Below are 20860 nucleotides of genomic sequence, written 5' to 3'. Positions count from 1 at the left end.
TCGGGGTCACAGTCGCCGTGGGGTCGTCCTTGTGGTCTTTGTTCACTCTGGCACAGGCCAGGCTTGGTGGGTGCAGAGTGTGAAGGGTTCGCGGTTCCGGGCTGCTGCCAGGGATTAGAAGTAGATTTGAGTAGAGCCTCTACTCATGGGAGTCCCAGGGGTTTAGAGTCAAAAGGTAGCCAGGTCCTCCAGGGTTTGTGAGGTTGCTGGCCACAAGAGATGCCGGGTTGGAGCAGGAGCAGGTTCGAGGGTCGACAGGCCAGAGGCTCCAACGTTTGGGAGTTGCACAGCCCTCAGTCTTTTCATGTTTCGCTCAAAGAGTGAAGGGCCCTGTAATTTCTCCTTCTCATTCACATATGAAAAGAATGAGGGCTAATCAAAAAATGAATTAAAGCTGGACGTAGAAATGCAGCAGAAGGGCCAGTAAGCGCATTTCTAAGTTGCTCTATGAAGGATGCTTTTGTACTTGACAGATCAGTTTAATCCTACAGGTGCTCTAAAAGGAAGAATGCATTTGAGTCATCCTTGCTGAAAATCACACAGCCATTTATTCTAGGTTGCACTGAGTTTTCAGTCCTCTCCGCCTGCTAGCTTGTTGTTGCAATATGTCTCAATTCTGGAGAATTGTCTGCTATGCTGAAATGCGTGGCCCAGTTCAAATGTTCATCATATTTCCTGGAAAAATATCAAAAGGAAAACAAAGATTTGGTTTTGGGAAAATAATTTATTACACCTTGTAAAAATCAAAACTTTCACATTTGAGTCAAAAAAGAGAGGCTAGGTCTCACTATTTTGCTCAGGCTGTTTTACACGTACTGCTCACAGGTGCTGTCCTGCTACCAATGGGCATGGAAGCTTTGGCCTGCTCTGTTTCCAGCCTGGGTCGGTGCACCTCTCGTTACACAACCTGAAATTCTAGAGCTCCCTCTAGAACACCTTATTGATGCCCAATGCAGCATGGACACCTGATCAACACAGCTGAGTGCAGCCCAGAACCCCTGAGCTCAAGCAATCCACAAGCCTCTGCCTCCCAAGTAACTAGGACAACAGGCACACGCCACCTTGCCCGGCAAACACTGCAGCTGTCCTAATGATGAAATGCATTCCATAAGTAAGGGTAATGATAAAGTAAGGTGGAATGAATTGATGGTTTACCAACCATGTTTCAAGAAAATCAATTTCACTATCCTTCAAAGAAAGGAAAAAAATGTCTTATCAAGAAGCAGTGTGAATATGGGAAGGGCCTTTAAAAAAGATGTGGAGTTTCCTAAAGTAAAAAAGAGGGTTGAACTGATTGAAGGGAGAGAGGAAGTAGGGTCGGAAAGATTGTGACGGGGAAGTGAATACAACATAAATACTAGTATTTAGAGAGTGAGAGACAGGTAGAGGGACAGAAGGGAAAGGAGAGTGAGAGTGAGAGAGAAGAGCCAGGTTAGGGATGAGTTTCTCTTTATCTGCCAGTGACTCCCTGTAGAAGCTTGCCGGCACAATTTAGGCTGTCCTGTAGGCATCCCTTGTTATGCCGAGCCAGCCAATATTGAGAAAAATAGCATGGGTCACAATGATGGAACTCGTCTGCAACTTCGGAAGTTTTAAAGTGGTATGGAGTGGGAGGGCTAGAAGAGTTACCATAAAGAATGAATACACGTCATTCTGTTCTCTAGCCTCAACAGCTGCAAGAGAGGAACTCCTGCTGGCCAAGAAGACCAATGTCAGTTCAGCTTGAACAGGTGAAAGCATGCCTGATTCTGCAAAGGTATGAGATTACACTTTTGCGTCAGAGGTGGTCAGGGGCTATTGCACATTAGGGAACCGTTTATTGAGGTCCAGTTGGATTACTCTATCTTCTACCACCTCAAAATCAGCTGCTCATGCAGTGTTCTATACCGATGAGCTATTTTGGTCCTCCCTGCCCCTTCCAGCTAGTGGGTCCCCTGACTAGGGAAAGTGATTCGAACAGATTTGCATATCTTTTCATGGGAGACTTCTTGACTTATTTTATACTGTGCCAAATCAAGGTAGATTGAGTAATGATCTTGACAGACCTATATTGGAGAACTGCAGTGTGAGAAAGTGGCTCTGTATATACTGTTCCCAAATAGGTACAGGGTGTACAGAGTCCACAGTCCCCAGAGGTTTGGCAGAGGCTAAAGTTAGATATAACCTTACTCTCTAAAGTGGTAGCTTGGTCGAGCAGTAAGGCAGTATCAGAGGACAGTGTAAAGCATTTGTTGCACACACTCAGTCAGCAAATGGTCTCACACACTCAATAACTGAACTCTAGGCCAATGGTTTATCTACAAAAAATATATGCTTGTTTTATTTTAGAACCAACAATAGGTATTAAAATATACTTTCTCAGAATATGATGCTTTATATAAATACTTTTGCAATATGCAATTGACTTTTGTAGAAAGTTACAAGTGGTTGTAATAGGCAACAACATTTTAAACACAATAATGCATTGAGCTCAATGGAAGTTTCAAGTTATTTGCAACAGATTACTTTTAGGATTACTTTTGGATTTCCAGGACTGGATCCTAGATTCAGTCCTGGGTCAGTACTTGGAATCAAGTGATAAAAGTCGACTTAATTACTGTGATGATTTTTAGACAATATTTTGCTATTTTAAAAGTTGATAGAAAATATTTCATAGAAATAAGTCAATGATTCCCTATGGCAGAAAATTCAAGTTGCAGGTATAGTATGTTCTCGTTACTTTTGTAATCCAGTACTGGGTGCCTAGACTCAGTACTGGGACCTTTATCCAAAACAGGTAAGTAATTACGTTTTCAGAAATTATACGATTTTTAAAGAATATTTAAAGTTTGCAGAAATTGACACTTAGAAGAAATTTCACAGAAAAACAGTCAATGATTTCCTATGGGAGAAAATTGGGTTACTGGTAAGTACAGTTGTAAGTATTTTTCAGAGTCAGTGCTGGGCACCAAGATCCAGCACTGGGAGCTCACCTAATAGCAGGTGAGTATTTTCGTTTTCGTTACTCGGCTGATTTTTGGTGAATATTTTAAGTTTTGAAAAGTCCACACTTGGAAGAAATTTCAGGAAAAACCAGTCAATGTTACCCTATGGAGAAGATTGAGTTATCGGTTTAAAGGTAAGTACTCGACTGGCAGAGTTAAGGTTCTGGGCATAGACTCAGGCGTCTCCCAGGGTCAGGTAGGTACAGTTGGTTCACCCTCAGCGGCACAAGGGCGGCCGGGTGCAGAGAGAGTTAGGCCCAATGTTATCCTATGAGAGGTAGGGGGGCCTTGGTTGGTGGCTGCTGACTAGCAGGCCACGTGGCTGTGGGAGCTGGGCTCCTGGTCACTTATCCAGGGCAAGTGGGGAAGTAGATAGATGTAGAGGTTGCACTGCCAGGACCACTCGGACGGCTGGGTGCAGGGTGCTTTTGAGCATTCGGGCGCTCAATTGATTTGAATGGGAAATCTCTGGTTTAGAAAAAGACTGCAAGCTCGGGGACGAAGATTCTTCAGGTGCCACCACCACTTCGAGAGGTAAGTTGGGTAGTTGGAGGATAGGTAGGTACCCCGGGATTGGGCACAGGGGGCCGCGGAGCGCCGGGTGCAGGGGTACCTTTTGGTGTCGGGAAATCTTACTCTCTGTTGATCGCGGTTGGGGGGGCACCTGGTTCTGAGGCTGCAGGCTTCTTCAGGAGTGTCGAAGGAGGTCCTTGGGTGCCGGACTCGGGGTCACAGTCGCCGTGGGGTCGTCCTTGTGGTCTTTGTTCACTCTGGCACAGGCCAGGCTTGGTGGGTGCAGAGTGTGAAGGGTTCGCGGTTCCGGGCTGCTGCCAGGGATTAGAAGTAGATTTGAGTAGAGCCTCTACTCATGGGAGTCCCAGGGGTTTAGAGTCAAAAGGTAGCCAGGTCCTCCAGGGTTTGTGAGGTTGCTGGCCACAAGAGATGCCGGGTTGGAGCAGGAGCAGGTTCGAGGGTCGACAGGCCAGAGGCTCCAACGTTTGGGAGTTGCACAGCCCTCAGTCTTTTCATGTTTCGCTCAAAGAGTGAAGGGCCCTGTAATTTCTCCTTCTCATTCACATATGAAAAGAATGAGGGCTAATCAAAAAATGAATTAGAGCTGGACGTAGAAATGCAGCAGAAGGGCCAGCAAGCGCATTTCTAAGTTGCTCTATGAAGGATGCTTTTGTACTTGACAGATCAGTTTAATCCTACAGGTGCTCTAAAAGGAAGAATGCATTTGAGTCATCCTTGCTGAAAATCACACAGCCATTTATTCTAGGTTGCACTGAGTTTTCAGTCCTCTCCGCCTGCTAGCTTGTTGTTGCAATATGTCTCAATTCTGGAGAATTGTCTGCTATGCTGAAATGCGTGGCCCAGTTCAAATGTTCATCATATTTCCTGGAAAAATATCAAAAGGAAAACAAAGATTTGGTTTTGGGAAAATAATTTATTACACCTTGTAAAAATCAAAACTTTCACATTTGAGTCAAAAAAGAGAGGCTAGGTCTCACTATTTTGCTCAGGCTGTTTTACACGTACTGCTCACAGGTGCTGTCCTGCTTCCAATGGGCATGGAAGCTTTGGCCTGCTCTGTTTCCAGCCTGGGTCGGTGCACCTCTCGTTACACAACCTGAAATTCTAGAGCTCCCTCTAGAACACCATATTGATGCCCAATGCAGCATGGACACCTGATCAACACAGCTGAGTGCAGCCCAGAACCCCTGAGCTCAAGCAATCCACAAGCCTCTGCCTTCCAAGTAACTAGGACCACAGGCACACGCCACCTTGCCCGGCAAACACTGCAGCTGTCCTAATGATGAAATGCATTCCATAAGTAAGGATAATGATAAAGTAAGGTGGAATGAATTGATGGTTTACCAACCATGTTTCAAGAAAATCAATTTCACTATCCTTCAAAGAAAGGAAAAAAATGTCTTATCAAGAAGCAGTGTGAATATGGGAAGGGCCTTTAAAAAAGATGTGGAGTTTCCTAAAGTAAAAAAGAGGGTTGAACTGATTGAAGGGAGAGAGGAAGTAGGGTCGGAAAGATTGTGACGGGGAAGTGAATACAACATAAATACTAGTATTTAGAGAGTGAGAGACAGGTAGAGGGACAGAAGGGAAAGGAGAGTGAGAGTGAGAGAGAAGAGCCAGGTTAGGGCTGAGTTTCTCTTTATCTGCCAGTGACTCCCTGTAGAAGCTTGCCGGCACAATTTAGGCTGTCCTGTAGGCATCCCTTGTTATGCCGAGCCAGCCAATATTGAGAAAAATAGCATGGGTCACAATGATGGAACTCGTCTGCAACATCGGAAGTTTTAAAGTGGTATGGAGTGGGAGGGCTAGAAGAGTTACCATAAAGAATAAATACGCATCATTCTGTTCTCTAGCCTCAACAGCTGCAAGAGAGGAACTCCTGCTGGCCAAGAAGACCAATGTCAGTTCAGCTTGAACAGGTGAAAGCATGCCTGATTCTGCAAAGGTATGAGATTACACTTTTGCGTCAGAGGTGGTCACGTGCTATTGCACATTAGGAAACCGTTTATTGAGGTCCAGTTGGATTACTCTATCTTCTACCACCTCAAAATCAGCTGCTCATGCAGTGTTCTATACCGATGAGCTATTTTGGTCCTCCCTGCCCCTTCCAGCTAGTGGGTCCCCTGACTAGGGAAAGTGATTCGAACAGATTTGCATATCTTTTCATAGGAGACTTCTTGACTTATTTTATACTGTGCCAAATCAAGGTAGATTGAGTAATGATCTTGACAGACCTATATTGGAGAATTGCAGTGTGAGAAAGTGGCTCTGTATATACTGTTCCCAAATAGATACAGGGTGTACAGAGTCCACAGTCCCCAGAGGTTTGGGAGAGGCTAAAGTTAGATATAACCTTACTCTCTAAAGTGGTAGCTTGGTCGAGCAGTAAGGCAGTATCAGAGGACAGTGTAAAGCATTTGTTGCACACACTCAGTCAGCAAATGGTCTCACACACTCAATAACTGAACTCTAGGCCAATGGTTTATCTACAAAAAATATATGCTTGTTTTATTTTAGAACCAACAATAGGTATTAAAATATAATTTCTCAGAATGAGATGCTTTATATAAATACTTTTGCAATATGCAATTGACTTTTGTAGAAAGTTACAAGTGGTTGCAATAGGCAACAAAATTTTAAACACAATAATGCATTGAGCTCAATGGAAGTTTCAAGTTATTTGCAACAGATTACTTTTAGGATTACTTTTGGATTTCCAGGACTGGATCCTAGATTCAGTCCTGGGTCAGTACTTGGAATCAAGTGATAAAAGTCGACTTAATTACTGTGATGATTTTTAGACAATATTTTGCTATTTTAAAAGTTGACAGAAAATTTTTCATAGAAAACAGTCTAAGATTCCCTATGGCAGAAAATTCAAGTTGCAGGTATAGTATGTTCTCGTTACTTTTGTAATCCAGTACTGGGTGCCTAGACTCAGTACTGGGACCTTTATCCAAAACAGGTAAGTAATTACGTTTTCAGAAATTATACGATTTTTAAAGAATATTTAAAGTTTGCAGAAATTGACACTTAGAAGAAATTTCACAGAAAAACAGTCAATGATTTCCTATGGGAGAAAATTGGGTTACTGGTAAGTACAGTTGTAAGTATTTTTCAGAGTCAGTGCTGGGCACCAAGATCCAGCACTGGGAGCTCACCTAATAGCCGGTGAGTATTTTCGTTTTCGTTACTCGGCTGATTTTTGGTGAATATTTTAAGTTTTGAAAAGTCCACACTTGGAAGAAATTTCAGGAAAAACCAGTCAATGTTACCCTATGGAGAAGATTGAGTTATCGGTTTAAAGGTAAGTACTCGACTGGCAGAGTTAAGGTTCTGGGCATAGACTCAGGCGTCTCCCAGGGTCAGGTAGGTACAGTTGGTTCACCCCCAGCGGCACAAGGGCGGCCGGGTGCAGAGAGAGTTAGGCCCAATGTTATCCTATGAGAGGTAGGGGGGCCTTGGTTGGTGGCTGCTGACTAGCAGGCCACGTGGCTGTGGGAGCTGGGCTCCTGGTCACTTATCCAGGGCAAGTGGGGAAGTAGATAGATGTAGAGGTTGCACTGCCAGGGCCACTCGGACGGCTGGGTGCAGGGTGCTTTTGAGCATTCGGGCGCTCAATTGATTTGAATGGGAAATCTCTGGTTTAGAAAAAGACTGCAAGCTCGGGGACGAAGATTCTTCAGGTGCCACCACCACTTCGAGAGGTAAGTTGGGTAGTTGGAGGATAGGTAGGTACCCCGGGATTGGGCACAGGGGGCCGCGGAGCGCCGGGTGCAGGGGTACCTTTTGGTGTCGGGAAATCTTACCCTCTGTTGATCGCGGTTGGGGGGGCACCTGGTTCTGAGGCTGCAGGCTTCTTCAGGAGTGTCGAGGGAGGTCCTTGGGTGCCGGACTCGGGGTCACAGTCGCCGTGGGGTCGTCCTTGTGGTCTTTGTTCACTCTGGCACAGGCCAGGCTTGGTGGGTGCAGAGTGTGAAGGGTTCGCGGTTCCGGGCTGCTGCCAGGGATTAGAAGTAGATTTGAGTAGAGCCTCTACTCATGGGAGTCCCAGGGGTTTAGAGTCAAAAGGTAGCCAGGTCCTCCAGGGTTTGTGAGGTTGCTGGCCACAAGAGATGCCGGGTTGGAGCAGGAGCAGGTTCGAGGGTCGACAGGCCAGAGGCTCCAACGTTTGGGAGTTGCACAGCCCTCAGTCTTTTCATGTTTCGCTCAAAGAGTGAAGGGCCCTGTAATTTCTCCTTCTCATTCACATATGAAAAGAATGAGGGCTAATCAAAAAATGAATTAAAGCTGGACGTAGAAATGCAGCAGAAGGGCCAGCAAGCGCATTTCTAAGTTGCTCTATGAAGGATGCTTTTGTACTTGACAGATCAGTTTAATCCTACAGGTGCTCTAAAAGGAAGAATGCATTTGAGTCATCCTTGCTGAAAATCACACAACCATTTATTCTAGGTTGCACTGAGTTTTCAGTCCTCTCCGCCTGCTAGCTTGTTGTTGCAATATGTCTCAATTCTGGAGAATTGTCTGCTATGCTGAAATGCGTGGCCCAGTTCAAATGTTCATCATATTTCCTGGAAAAATATCAAAAGGAAAACAAAGATTTGGTTTTGGGAAAATAATTTATTACACCTTGTAAAAATCAAAACTTTCACATTTGAGTCAAAAAAGAGAGGCTAGGTCTCACTATTTTGCTCAGGCTGTTTTACACGTACTGCTCACAGGTGCTGTCCTGCTACCAATGGGCATGGAAGCTTTGGCCTGCTCTGTTTCCAGCCTGGGTCGGTGCACCTCTCGTTACACAACCTGAAATTCTAGAGCTCCCTCTAGAACACCATATTGATGCCCAATGCAGCATGGACACCTGATCAACACAGCTGAGTGCAGCCCAGAACCCCTGAGCTCAAGCAATCCACAAGCCTCTGCCTTCCAAGTAACTAGGACCACAGGCACACGCCACCTTGCCCGGCAAACACTGCAGCTGTCCTAATGATGAAATGCATTCCATAAGTAAGGATAATGATAAAGTAAGGTGGAATGAATTGATGGTTTACCAACCATGTTTCAAGAAAATCAATTTCACTATCCTTCAAAGAAAGGAAAAAAATGTCTTATCAAGAAGCAGTGTGAATATGGGAAGGGCCTTTAAAAAAGATGTGGAGTTTCCTAAAGTAAAAAAGAGGGTTGAACTGATTGAAGGGAGAGAGGAAGTAGGGTCGGAAAGATTGTGACGGGGAAGTGAATACAACATAAATACTAGTATTTAGAGAGTGAGAGACAGGTAGAGGGACAGAAGGGAAAGGAGAGTGAGAGTGAGAGAGAAGAGCCAGGTTAGGGCTGAGTTTCTCTTTATCTGCCAGTGACTCCCTGTAGAAGCTTGCCGGCACAATTTAGGCTGTCCTGTAGGCATCCCTTGTTATGCCGAGCCAGCCAATATTGAGAAAAATAGCATGGGTCACAATGATGGAACTCGTCTGCAACATCGGAAGTTTTAAAGTGGTATGGAGTGGGAGGGCTAGAAGAGTTACCATAAAGAATAAATACGCATCATTCTGTTCTCTAGCCTCAACAGCTGCAAGAGAGGAACTCCTGCTGGCCAAGAAGACCAATGTCAGTTCAGCTTGAACAGGTGAAAGCATGCCTGATTCTGCAAAGGTATGAGATTACACTTTTGCGTCAGAGGTGGTCACGTGCTATTGCACATTAGGAAACCGTTTATTGAGGTCCAGTTGGATTACTCTATCTTCTACCACCTCAAAATCAGCTGCTCATGCAGTGTTCTATACCGATGAGCTATTTTGGTCCTCCCTGCCCCTTCCAGCTAGTGGGTCCCCTGACTAGGGAAAGTGATTCGAACAGATTTGCATATCTTTTCATAGGAGACTTCTTGACTTATTTTATACTGTGCCAAATCAAGGTAGATTGAGTAATGATCTTGACAGACCTATATTGGAGAACTGCAGTGTGAGAAAGTGGCTCTGTATATACTGTTCCCAAATAGGTACAGGGTGTACAGAGTCCACAGTCCCCAGAGGTTTGGCAGAGGCTAAAGTTAGATATAACCTTACTCTCTAAAGTGGTAGCTTGGTCGAGCAGTAAGGCAGTATCAGAGGACAGTGTAAAGCATTTGTTGCACACACTCAGTCAGCAAATGGTCTCACACACTCAATAACTGAACTCTAGGCCAATGGTTTATCTACAAAAAATATATGCTTGTTTTATTTTAGAACCAACAATAGGTATTAAAATATACTTTCTCAGAATGAGATGCTTTATATAAATACTTTTGCAATATGCAATTGACTTTTGTAGAAAGTTACAAGTGGTTGCAATAGGCAACACAATTTTAAACACAATAATGCATTGAGCTCAATGGAAGTTTCAAGTTATTTGCAACAGATTACTTTTAGGATTACTTTTGGATTTCCAGGACTGGATCCTAGATTCAGTCCTGGGTCAGTACTTGGAATCAAGTGATAAAAGTCGACTTAATTACTGTGATGATTTTTAGACAATATTTTGCTATTTTAAAAGTTGACAGAAAATTTTTCATAGAAAACAGTCTAAGATTCCCTATGGCAGAAAATTCAAGTTGCAGGTATAGTATGTTCTCGTTACTTTTGTAATCCAGTACTGGGTGCCTAGACTCAGTACTGGGACCTTTATCCAAAACAGGTAAGTAATTACGTTTTCAGAAATTATACGATTTTTAAAGAATATTTAAAGTTTGCAGAAATTGACACTTTGAAGAAATTTCACAGAAAAACAGTCAATGATTTCCTACGGGAGAAAATTGGGTTACTGGTAAGTACAGTTGTAAGTATTTTTCCGAGTCAGTGCTGGGCACCAAGATCCAGCACTGGGAGCTCACCTAATAGCAGGTGAGTATTTTCGTTTTCGTTACTCGGCTGATTTTTGGTGAATATTTTAAGTTTTGAAAAGTCCACACTTGGAAGAAATTTCAGGAAAAACCAGTCAATGTTACCCTATGGAGAAGATTGAGTTATCGGTTTAAAGGTAAGTACTCGACTGGCAGAGTTAAGGTTCTGGGCATAGACTCAGGCGTCTCCCAGGGTCAGGTAGGTACAGTTGGTTCACCCTCAGCGGCACAAGGGCGGCCGCTGAGGCTGCAGAGAGAGTTAGGCCCAATGTTATCCTATGAGAGGTAGGGGGGCCTTGGTTGGTGGCTGCTGACTAGCAGGCCACGTGGCTGTGGGAGCTGGGCTCCTGGTCACTTATCCAGGGCAAGTGGGGAAGTAGATAGATGTAGAGGTTGCACTGCCAGGGCCACTCGGACGGCTGGGTGCAGGGTGCTTTTGAGCATTCGGGCGCTCAATTGATTTGAATGGGAAATCTCTGGTTTAGAAAAAGACTGCAAGCTCGGGGACGAAGATTCTTCAGGTGCCACCACCACTTCGAGAGGTAAGTTGGGTAGTTGGAGGATAGGTAGGTACCCCGGGATTGGGCACAGGGGGCCGCGGAGCGCCGGGTGCAGGGGTACCTTTTGGTGTCGGGAAATCTTACCCTCTGTTGATCGCGGTTGGGGGGGCACCTGGTTCTGAGGCTGCAGGCTTCTTCAGGAGTGTCGAGGGAGGTCCTTGGGTGCCGGACTCGGGGTCACAGTCGCCGTGGGGTCGTCCTTGTGGTCTTTGTTCACTCTGGCACAGGCCAGGCTTGGTGGGTGCAGAGTGTGAAGGGTTCGCGGTTCCGGGCTGCTGCCAGGGATTAGAAGTAGATTTGAGTAGAGCCTCTACTCATGGGAGTCCCAGGGGTTTAGAGTCAAAAGGTAGCCAGGTCCTCCAGGGTTTGTGAGGTTGCTGGCCACAAGAGATGCCGGGTTGGAGCAGGAGCAGGTTCGAGGGTCGACAGGCCAGAGGCTCCAACGTTTGGGAGTTGCACAGCCCTCAGTCTTTTCATGTTTCGCTCAAAGAGTGAAGGGCCCTGTAATTTCTCCTTCTCATTCACATATGAAAAGAATGAGGGCTAATCAAAAAATGAATTAGAGCTGGACGTAGAAATGCAGCAGAAGGGCCAGCAAGCGCATTTCTAAGTTGCTCTATGAAGGATGCTTTTGTACTTGACAGATCAGTTTAATCCTACAGGTGCTCTAAAAGGAAGAATGCATTTGAGTCATCCTTGCTGAAAATCACACAGCCATTTATTCTAGGTTGCACTGAGTTTTCAGTCCTCTCCGCCTGCTAGCTTGTTGTTGCAACATGTCTCAATTCTGGAGAATTGTCTGCTATGCTGAAATGCGTGGCCCAGTTCAAATGTTCATCATATTTCCTGGAAAAATATCAAAAGGAAAACAAAGATTTGGTTTTGGGAAAATAATTTATTACACCTTGTAAAAATCAAAACTTTCACATTTGAGTCAAAAAAGAGAGGCTAGGTCTCACTATTTTGCTCAGGCTGTTTTACACGTACTGCTCACAGGTGCTGTCCTGCTACCAATGGGCATGGAAGCTTTGGCCTGCTCTGTTTCCAGCCTGGGTCGGTGCACCTCTCGTTACACAACCTGAAATTCTAGAGCTCCCTCTAGAACACCATATTGATGCCCAATGGAGCATGGACACCTGATCAACACAGCTGAGTGCAGCCCAGAACCCCTGAGCTCAAGCAATCCACAAGCCTCTGCCTCCCAAGTAACTAGGACAACAGGCACACGCCACCTTGCCCGGCAAACACTGCAGCTGTCCTAATGATGAAATGCATTCCATAAGTAAGGATAATGATAAAGTAAGGTGGAATGAATTGATGGTTTACCAACCATGTTTCAAGAAAATCAATTTCACTATCCTTCAAAGAAAGGAAAAAAATGTCTTATCAAGAAGCAGTGTGAATATGGGAAGGGCCTTTAAAAAAGATGTGGAGTTTCCTAAAGTAAAAAAGAGGGTTGAACTGATTGAAGGGAGAGAGGAAGTAGGGTCGGAAAGATTGTGACGGGGAAGTGAATACAACATAAATACTAGTATTTAGAGAGTGAGAGACAGGTAGAGGGACAGAAGGGAAAGGAGAGTGAGAGTGAGAGAGAAGAGCCAGGTTAGGGCTGAGTTTCTCTTTATCTGCCAGTGACTCCCTGTAGAAGCTTGCTGGCACAATTTAGGCTGTCGTGTAGGCATCCCTTGTTATGCCGAGCCAGCCAATATTGAGAAAAATAGCATGGGTCACAATGATGGAACTCGTCTGCAACTTCGGAAGTTTTAAAGTGGTATGGAGTGGGAGGGCTAGAAGAGTTACCATAAAGAATGAATACACGTCATTCTGTTCTCTAGCCTCAACAGCTGCAAGAGAGGAACTCCTGCTGGCCAAGAAGACCAATGTCAGTTCAGCTTGAACAGGTGAAAGCATGCCTGATTCTGCAAAGGTATGAGATTACACTTTTGCGTCAGAGGTGGTCAGGGGCTATTGCACATTAGGGAACCGTTTATTGAGGTCCAGTTGGATTACTCTATCTTCTACCACCTCAAAATCAGCTGCTCATGCAGTGTTCTATACCGATGAGCTATTTTGGTCCTCCCTGCCCCTTCCAGCTAGTGGGTCCCCTGACTAGGGAAAGTGATTCGAACAGATTTGCATATCTTTTCATAGGAGACTTCTTGACTTATTTTATACTGTGCCAAATCAAGGTAGATTGAGTAATGATCTTGACAGACCTATATTGGAGAACTGCAGTGTGAGAAAGTGGCTCTGTATATACTGTTCCCAAATAGGTACAGGGTGTACAGAGTCCACAGTCCCCAGAGGTTTGGCAGAGGCTAAAGTTAGATATAACCTTACTCTCTAAAGTGGTAGCTTGGTCGAGCAGTAAGGCAGTATCAGAGGACAGTGTAAAGCATTTGTTGCACACACTCAGTCAGCAAATGGTCTCACACACTCAATAACTGAACTCTAGGCCAATGGTTTATCTACAAAAAATATATGCTTGTTTTATTTTAGAACCAACAATAGGTATTAAAATATACTTTCTCAGAATGAGATGCTTTATATAAATACTTTTGCAATATGCAATTGACTTTTGTAGAAAGTTACAAGTGGTTGCAATAGGCAACACAATTTTAAACACAATAATGCATTGAGCTCAATGGAAGTTTCAAGTTATTTGCAACAGATTACTTTTAGGATTACTTTTGGATTTCCAGGACTGGATCCTAGATTCAGTCCTGGGTCAGTACTTGGAATCAAGTGATAAAAGTCGACTTAATTACTGTGATGATTTTTAGACAATATTTTGCTATTTTAAAAGTTGACAGAAAATTTTTCATAGAAAACAGTCTAAGATTCCCTATGGCAGAAAATTCAAGTTGCAGGTATAGAATGTTCTCGTTACTTTTGTAATCCAGTACTGGGTGCCTAGACTCAGTACTGGGACCTTTATCCAAAACAGGTAAGTAATTACGTTTTCAGAAATTATACGATTTTTAAAGAATATTTAAAGTTTGCAGAAATTGACACTTTGAAGAAATTTCACAGAAAAACAGTCAATGATTTCCTACGGGAGAAAATTGGGTTACTGGTAAGTACAGTTGTAAGTATTTTTCCGAGTCAGTGCTGGGCACCAAGATCCAGCACTGGGAGCTCACCTAATAGCAGGTGAGTATTTTCGTTTTCGTTACTCGGCTGATTTTTGGTGAATATTTTAAGTTTTGAAAAGTCCACACTTGGAAGAAATTTCAGGAAAAACCAGTCAATGTTACCCTATGGAGAAGATTGAGTTATCGGTTTAAAGGTAAGTACTCGACTGGCAGAGTTAAGGTTCTGGGCATAGACTCAGGCGTCTCCCAGGGTCAGGTAGGTACAGTTGGTTCACCCTCAGCGGCACAAGGGCGGCCGCTGAGGCTGCAGAGAGAGTTAGGCCCAATGTTATCCTATGAGAGGTAGGGGGGCCTTGGTTGGTGGCTGCTGACTAGCAGGCCACGTGGCTGTGGGAGCTGGGCTCCTGGTCACTTATCCAGGGCAAGTGGGGAAGTAGATAGATGTAGAGGTTGCACTGCCAGGGCCACTCGGACGGCTGGGTGCAGGGTGCTTTTGAGCATTCGGGCGCTCAATTGATTTGAATGGGAAATCTCTGGTTTAGAAAAAGACTGCAAGCTCAGGGACGAAGATTCTTCAGGTGCCACCACCACTTCGAGAGGTAAGTTGGGTAGTTGGAGGATAGGTAGGTACCCCGGGATTGGGCACAGGGGGCCGCGGAGCGCCGGGTGCAGGGGTACCTTTTGGTGTCGGGAAATCTTACCCTCTGTTGATCGCGGTTGGGGGGGCACCTGGTTCTGAGGCTGCAGGCTTCTTCAGGAGTGTCGAGGGAGGCCCTTGGGTGCCGGACTCGGGGTCACAGTCGCCGTGGGGTCGTCCTTGTGGTCTTTGTTCACTCTGGCACAGGCCAGGCTTGGTGGGTGCAGAGTGTGAAGGGTTCGCGGTTCCGGGCTGCTGCCAGGGATTAGAAGTAGACTTGAGTAGAGCCTCTACTCATGGGAGTCCCAGGGGTTTAGAGTCAAAAGGTAGCCAGGTCCTCCAGGGTTTGTGAGGTTGCTGGCCACAAGAGATGCCGGGTTGGAGCAGGAGCAGGTTCGAGGGTCGACAGGCCAGAGGCTCCAACGTTTGGGAGTTGCACAGCCCTCAGTCTTTTCATGTTTCGCTCAAAGAGTGAAGGGCCCTGTAATTTCTCCTTCTTATTCACATATGAAAAGAATGAGGGTTAATCAAAAAATGAATTAGAGCTGGACGTAGAAATGCAGCAGAAGGGCCAGCAAGCGCATTTCTAAGTTGCTCTATGAAGGATGCTTTTGTACTTGACAGATCAGTTTAATCCTACAGGTGCTCTAAAAGGAAGAATGCATTTGAGTCATCCTTGCTGAAAATCACACAGCCATTTATTCTAGGTTGCACTGAGTTTTCAGTCCTCTCCGCCTGCTAGCTTGTTGTTGCAATATGTCTCAATTCTGGAGAATTGTCTGCTATGCTGAAATGCGTGGCCCAGTTCAAATGTTCATCATATTTCCTGGAAAAATATCAAAAGGAAAACAAAGATTTGGTTTTGGGAAAATAATTTATTACACCTTGTAAAAATCAAAACTTTCACATTTGAGTCAAAAAAGAGAGGCTAGGTCTCACTATTTTGCTCAGGCTGTTTTACATGTACTGCTCACAGGTGCTGTCCTGCTAATAATGGGCATGGAAGCTTTGGCCTGCTCTGTTTCCAGCCTGGGTCGGTGCACCTCTCGTTACACAACCTGAAATTCTAGAGCTCCCTCTAGAACACCATATTGATGCCCAATGCAGCATGGACACCTGATCAACACAGCTGAGTGCAGCCCAGAACCCCTGAGCTCAAGCAATCCACAAGCCTCTGCCTCCCAAGTAACTAGGACAACAGGCACACGCCACCTTGCCCGGCAAACACTGCAGCTGTCCTAATGATGAAATGCATTCCATAAGTAAGGATAATGATAAAGTAAGGTGGAATGAATTGATGGTTTACCAACCATGTTTCAAGAAAATCAATTTCACTATCCTTCAAAGAAAGGAAAAAAATGTCTTATCAAGAAGCAGTGTGAATATGGGAAGGGCCTTTAAAAAAGATGTGGAGTTTCCTAAAGTAAAAAAGAGGGTTGAACTGATTGAAGGGAGAGAGGAAGTAGGGTCGGAAAGATTGTGACGGGGAAGTGAATACAACATAAATACTAGTATTTAGAGAGTGAGAGACAGGTAGAGGGACAGAAGGGAAAGGAGAGTGAGAGTGAGAGAGAAGAGCCAGGTTAGGGCTGAGTTTCTCTTTATCTGCCAGTGACTCCCTGTAGAAGCTTGCTGGCACAATTTAGGCTGTCCTGTAGGCATCCCTTGTTATGCCGAGCCAGCCAATATTGAGAAAAATAGCATGGGTCACAATGATGGAACTCGTCTGCAACTTCGGAAGTTTTAAAGTGGTATGGAGTGGGAGGGCTAGAAGAGTTACCATAAAGAATGAATACACGTCATTCTGTTCTCTAGCCTCAACAGCTGCAAGAGAGGAACTCCTGCTGGCCAAGAAGACCAATGTCAGTTCAGCTTGAACAGGTGAAAGCATGCCTGATTCTGCAAAGGTATGAGATTACACTTTTGCGTCAGAGGTGGTCAGGGGCTATTGCACATTAGGGAACCGTTTATTGAGGTCCAGTTGGATTACTCTATCTTCTACCACCTCAAAATCAGCTGCTCATGCAGTGTTCTATACCGATGAGCTATTTTGGTCCTCCCTGCCCCTTCCAGCTAGTGGGTCCCCTGACTAGGGAAAGTGATTCGAACAGATTTGCATATCTTTTCATAGGAGACTTCTTGACTTATTTTATACTGTGCCAAATCAAGGTAGATTGAGTAATGATCTTGACAGACCTATATTGGAGAACTGCAGTGTGAGAAAGTGGCTCTGTATATACTGTTCCCAAATAGGTACAGGGTGTACAGAGTCCACAGTCCCCAGAGGTTTGGCAGAGGCTAAAGTTAGATATAACCTTACTCTCTAAAGTGGTAGCTTGGTCGAGCAGTAAGGCAGTATCAGAGGACAGTGTAAAGCATTTGTTGCACACACTCAGTCAGCAAATGGTCTCACACACTCAATAACTGAACTCTAGGCCAATGGTTTATCTACAAAAAATATATGCTTGTTTTATTTTAGAACCAACAATAGGTATTAAAATATACTTTCTCAGAATGAGATGCTTTATATAAATACTTTTGCAATATGCAATCGACTTTTGTAGAAAGTTACAAGTGGTTGCAATAGGCAACAAAATTTTAAACACAATAATGCATTGAGCTCAATGGAAGTTTCAAGTTATTTGCAACAGATTACTTTTAGGATTACTTTTGGATTTCCAGGACTGGATCCTAGATTCAGTCCTGGGTCAGTACTTGGAATCAAGTGATAAAAGTCGACTTAATTACTGTGATGATTTTTAGACAATATTTTGCTATTTTAAAAGTTGACAGAAAATTTTTCATAGAAAACAGTCTAAGATTCCCTATGGCAGAAAATTCAAGTTGCAGGTATAGTATGTTCTCGTTACTTTTGTAATCCAGTACTGGGTGCCTAGACTCAGTACTGGGACCTTTATCCAAAACAGGTAAGTAATTACGTTTTCAGAAATTATACGATTTTTAAAGAATATTTAAAGTTTGCAGAAATTGACACTTAGAAGTAATTTCACAGAAAAACAGTCAATGATTTCCTATGGGAGAAAATTGGGTTACTGGTAAGTACAGTTGTAAGTATTTTTCAGAGTCAGTGCTGGGCACCAAGATCCAGCACTGGGAGCTCACCTAATAGCCGGTGAGTATTTTCGTTTTCGTTACTCGGCTGATTTTTGGTGAATATTTTAAGTTTTGAAAAGTCCACACTTGGAAGAAATTTCAGGAAAAACCAGTCAATGTTACCCTATGGAGAAAATTGAGTTATCGGTTTAAAGGTAAGTACTCAACTGGCAGAGTTAAGGTTCTGGGCATAGACTCAGGCGTCTCCCAGGGTCAGGTAGGTACAGTTGGTTCACCCTCAGCGGCACAAGGGCGGCCGGGTGCAGAGAGAGTTAGGCCCAATGTTATCCTAGGAGAGGTAGGGGGGCCTTGGTTGGTGGCTGCTGACTAGCAGGCCACGTGGCTGTGGGAGCTGGGCTCCTGGTCACTTATCCAGGGCAAGTGGGGAAGTAGATAGATGTAGAGGTTGCACTGCCAGGGCCACTCGGACGGCTGGGTGCAGGGTGCTTTTGAGCATTCGGGCGCTTAATTGATTTGAATGGGAAATCTCTGGTTTAGAAAAAGACTGCAAGCTCGGGGACGAAGATTCTTCAGGTGCCACCACCACTTCAAGAGGTAAGTTGGGTAGTTGGAGGATAGGTAGGTACCCCGGGATTGGGCACAGGGGGCCGCGGGGCACCGGGTGCAGGGGTACCTTTTGGTGTCGGGAAATCTTACCCTCTGTTGATCGCGGTTGGGGGGGCACCTGGTTCTGAGGCTGCAGGCTTCTTCAGGAGTGTCGAGGGAGGTCCTTGGGTGCCGGACTCGGGGTCACAGTCGCCGTGGGGTCGTCCTTGTGGTCTTTGTTCACTCTGGCACAGGCCAGGCTTGGTGGGTGCAGAGTGTGAAGGGTTTGCGGTTCCGGGCTGCTGCCAGGGATTAGAAGTAGATTTGAGTAGAGCCTCTACCCATGGGAGTCCCAGGGGTTTAGAGTCAAAAGGTAGCCAGGTCCTCCAGGGTTTGTGAGGTTGCTGGCCACAAGAGATGCCGGGTTGGAGCAGGAGCAGGTTCGAGGGTCGACAGGCCGGTAGGGCTGGGGCCAAAGCAGTTGGTGTCTTCCTCTTCTTAGCAGCTGCAGGGCAGGTCTTCTTTCTTCTAGCTCTTCTTCGGATTTCGGAATCTGGAATCTGGGAAAGGAAGGTTCAGGGTGCCCCTAAATACTAGATTTAGGGGCGTTACAGGTAGGTGAAGGGCAGGGACCAATGGGTCCCTGTCCTGGGGTGGGTACATGCCGTCCACAGCATTGTCCCTGGCTGTCCCTGCTGAGCTTTACCTTGTGCCTGCCAGAGAGGCGTAGAGACTACTACACCTGGCGCCCCCTCTCTCCCGCCGCCGCGCTCCTTCTTGTGTGGCCGCTGTGTGGAGTAACGGGGGAAGAACTACATTACCCAGACTCCCCGGACCCCAACATCCCGGAAACTGCGCCAGGAGGCGCTTTAAAATCTGAACCATTCTCGGTGGAGCGGGTGTGCCGTCCACAGCATTGTCCCTGGCTGTCCCTGCTGAGCTTTACCTTGTGCCTGCCAGAGAGGCGTAGAGACTACTACACCTGGCGCCCCCTCTCTCCCGCCGCCGCGCTCCTTCTTGTGTGGCCGCTGTGTGGAGTAACGGGGGAAGAACTACATTACCCAGACTCCCCGGACCCCAACATCCCAGAAGCTGCGCCAGGAGGCGCTTTAAAATCTGAACCATTCTCGGTGGAGCGGGTGTGCCGTCCACAGCATTGTCCCTGGCTGTCCCTGCTCAGCTTTACCTTGTGCCTGCCAGAGAGGCGTAGAGACTACTACACCTGGCGCCCCCTCTCTCCCGCCGCCGCGCTCCTTGTTGTGTGGCCGCTGTGTGGAGTAACGGGGGAAGAACTACATTACCCAGACTCCCCGGACCCCAACATCCCGGAAGCTGCGCCAGGAGGCGCTTTAAAATCTGAACCATTCTCGGTGGAGCGGGTGTGCCGTCCACAGCATTGTCCCTGGCTGTCCCTGCTGAGCTTTACCTTGTGCCTGCCAGAGAGGCGTAGAGACTACTACACCTGGCGCCCCCTCTCTCCCGCCGCCGCGCTCCTTCTTGTGTGGCCGCTGTGTGGAGTAACGGGGGAAGAACTACATTACCCAGACTCCCCGGACCCCAACATCCCGGAAGCTGCGCCAGGAGGCGCTTTAAAATCTGAACCATTCTCGGTGGAGCGGGTGTGCCGTCCACAGCATTGTCCCTGGCTGTCCCTGCTGAGCTTTACCTTGTGCCTGCCAGAGAGGCGTAGAGACTACTACACCTGGCGCCCCCTCTCTCCCGCCGCCGCGCTCCTTCTTGTGTGGCCGCTGTGTGGAGTAACGGGGGAAGAACTACATTACCCAGACTCCCCGGACCCCAACATCCCGGAAGCTGCGCCAGGAGGCTCTTTAAAATCTGAATCATTCCCCGCGTCGCGGGCTCGCGCGCGGGCTAAGCCCGGGCAAAGGGCGGGCCGTCTACGGCCGTCCAAGGCCGAACAAGGCAGGGCTGGGCCATCCCTCTTTCGTTGGCTACCCAAACTTAACAACTCGTTTAAGAACCAGGTGACTGTCTTTTGTTCAATTCCATGCCTGGGCACAAGATACCTGCCCTTTGTAGCCGTTGACTGTTTTCCGTTTCTTCTGCAAGTTAACTCTGGGTCTAATTGTTCATTAGTGTTTTTACATTTGTGAAATAGAACATATAGTAACTCACTATGGCTACACAATCCACAAAAACAAGGTCTTCCCTGTTAGGTGGCTCAGTGAGGGGGACTCTAGACCATTTTATTACTAGGGCGGCATCCGTGTTAGAAAAAGAGATTGCCATCACGGAACACCGTCTCTCATTAGACCCTGTGTTCCAGAAGCGTTCTTCTTTGGGTCAAATTCAACAGGTTTCTTCTCCGCCAATCAGGATTTCGGATCCTGAACGACCTGCCGACTGTGGTCTTCCCGCGCAATTGTGTGATACACTGAATGTAATATCTATTTCGAATGAAACTGGGTTATTTTCTTCTAATTTGCGACCCTTAACGGGTACTTCTCCTGTGGACTCTTCCCCCACTCATATCGCCTCGACTTCTAAAGGGA

General features: G+C 46.0%; 5 non-coding genes across 5 annotated transcripts; all 5 read right to left on the bottom strand.

Annotated features, from left to right (window-relative positions):
* Positions 1-771: 771 nt before the first annotated feature.
* Positions 772-1071, bottom strand: LOC146854711 (signal recognition particle RNA). The gene has a single exon (XR_014959241.1).
* Positions 1072-4478: 3407 nt separating this feature from the next.
* LOC146854710 (signal recognition particle RNA) lies at positions 4479-4778 on the bottom strand. Its single transcript, XR_014981575.1, has one exon.
* Positions 4779-8185: 3407 nt separating this feature from the next.
* Positions 8186-8485, bottom strand: LOC146854709 (signal recognition particle RNA). Its single transcript, XR_014959240.1, has one exon.
* A 3412-nt stretch (positions 8486-11897) lies between these two features.
* Positions 11898-12197, bottom strand: LOC146854708 (signal recognition particle RNA). Its single transcript, XR_014959239.1, has one exon.
* A 3412-nt stretch (positions 12198-15609) lies between these two features.
* LOC146854707 (signal recognition particle RNA) lies at positions 15610-15909 on the bottom strand. Its single transcript, XR_014981645.1, has one exon.
* Between the last annotated feature and the right edge of the window lie 4951 nt (positions 15910-20860).

Source organism: Triturus cristatus, chromosome 4_1, assembly GCF_964204655.1.
Source record: "Triturus cristatus chromosome 4_1, aTriCri1.1, whole genome shotgun sequence".
NCBI lineage: Eukaryota > Metazoa > Chordata > Amphibia > Caudata > Salamandridae > Triturus > Triturus cristatus.
The sequence above is the reverse complement of the archived record's forward strand: the minus strand, read 5'-3'. Positions and strand labels throughout refer to the sequence as shown.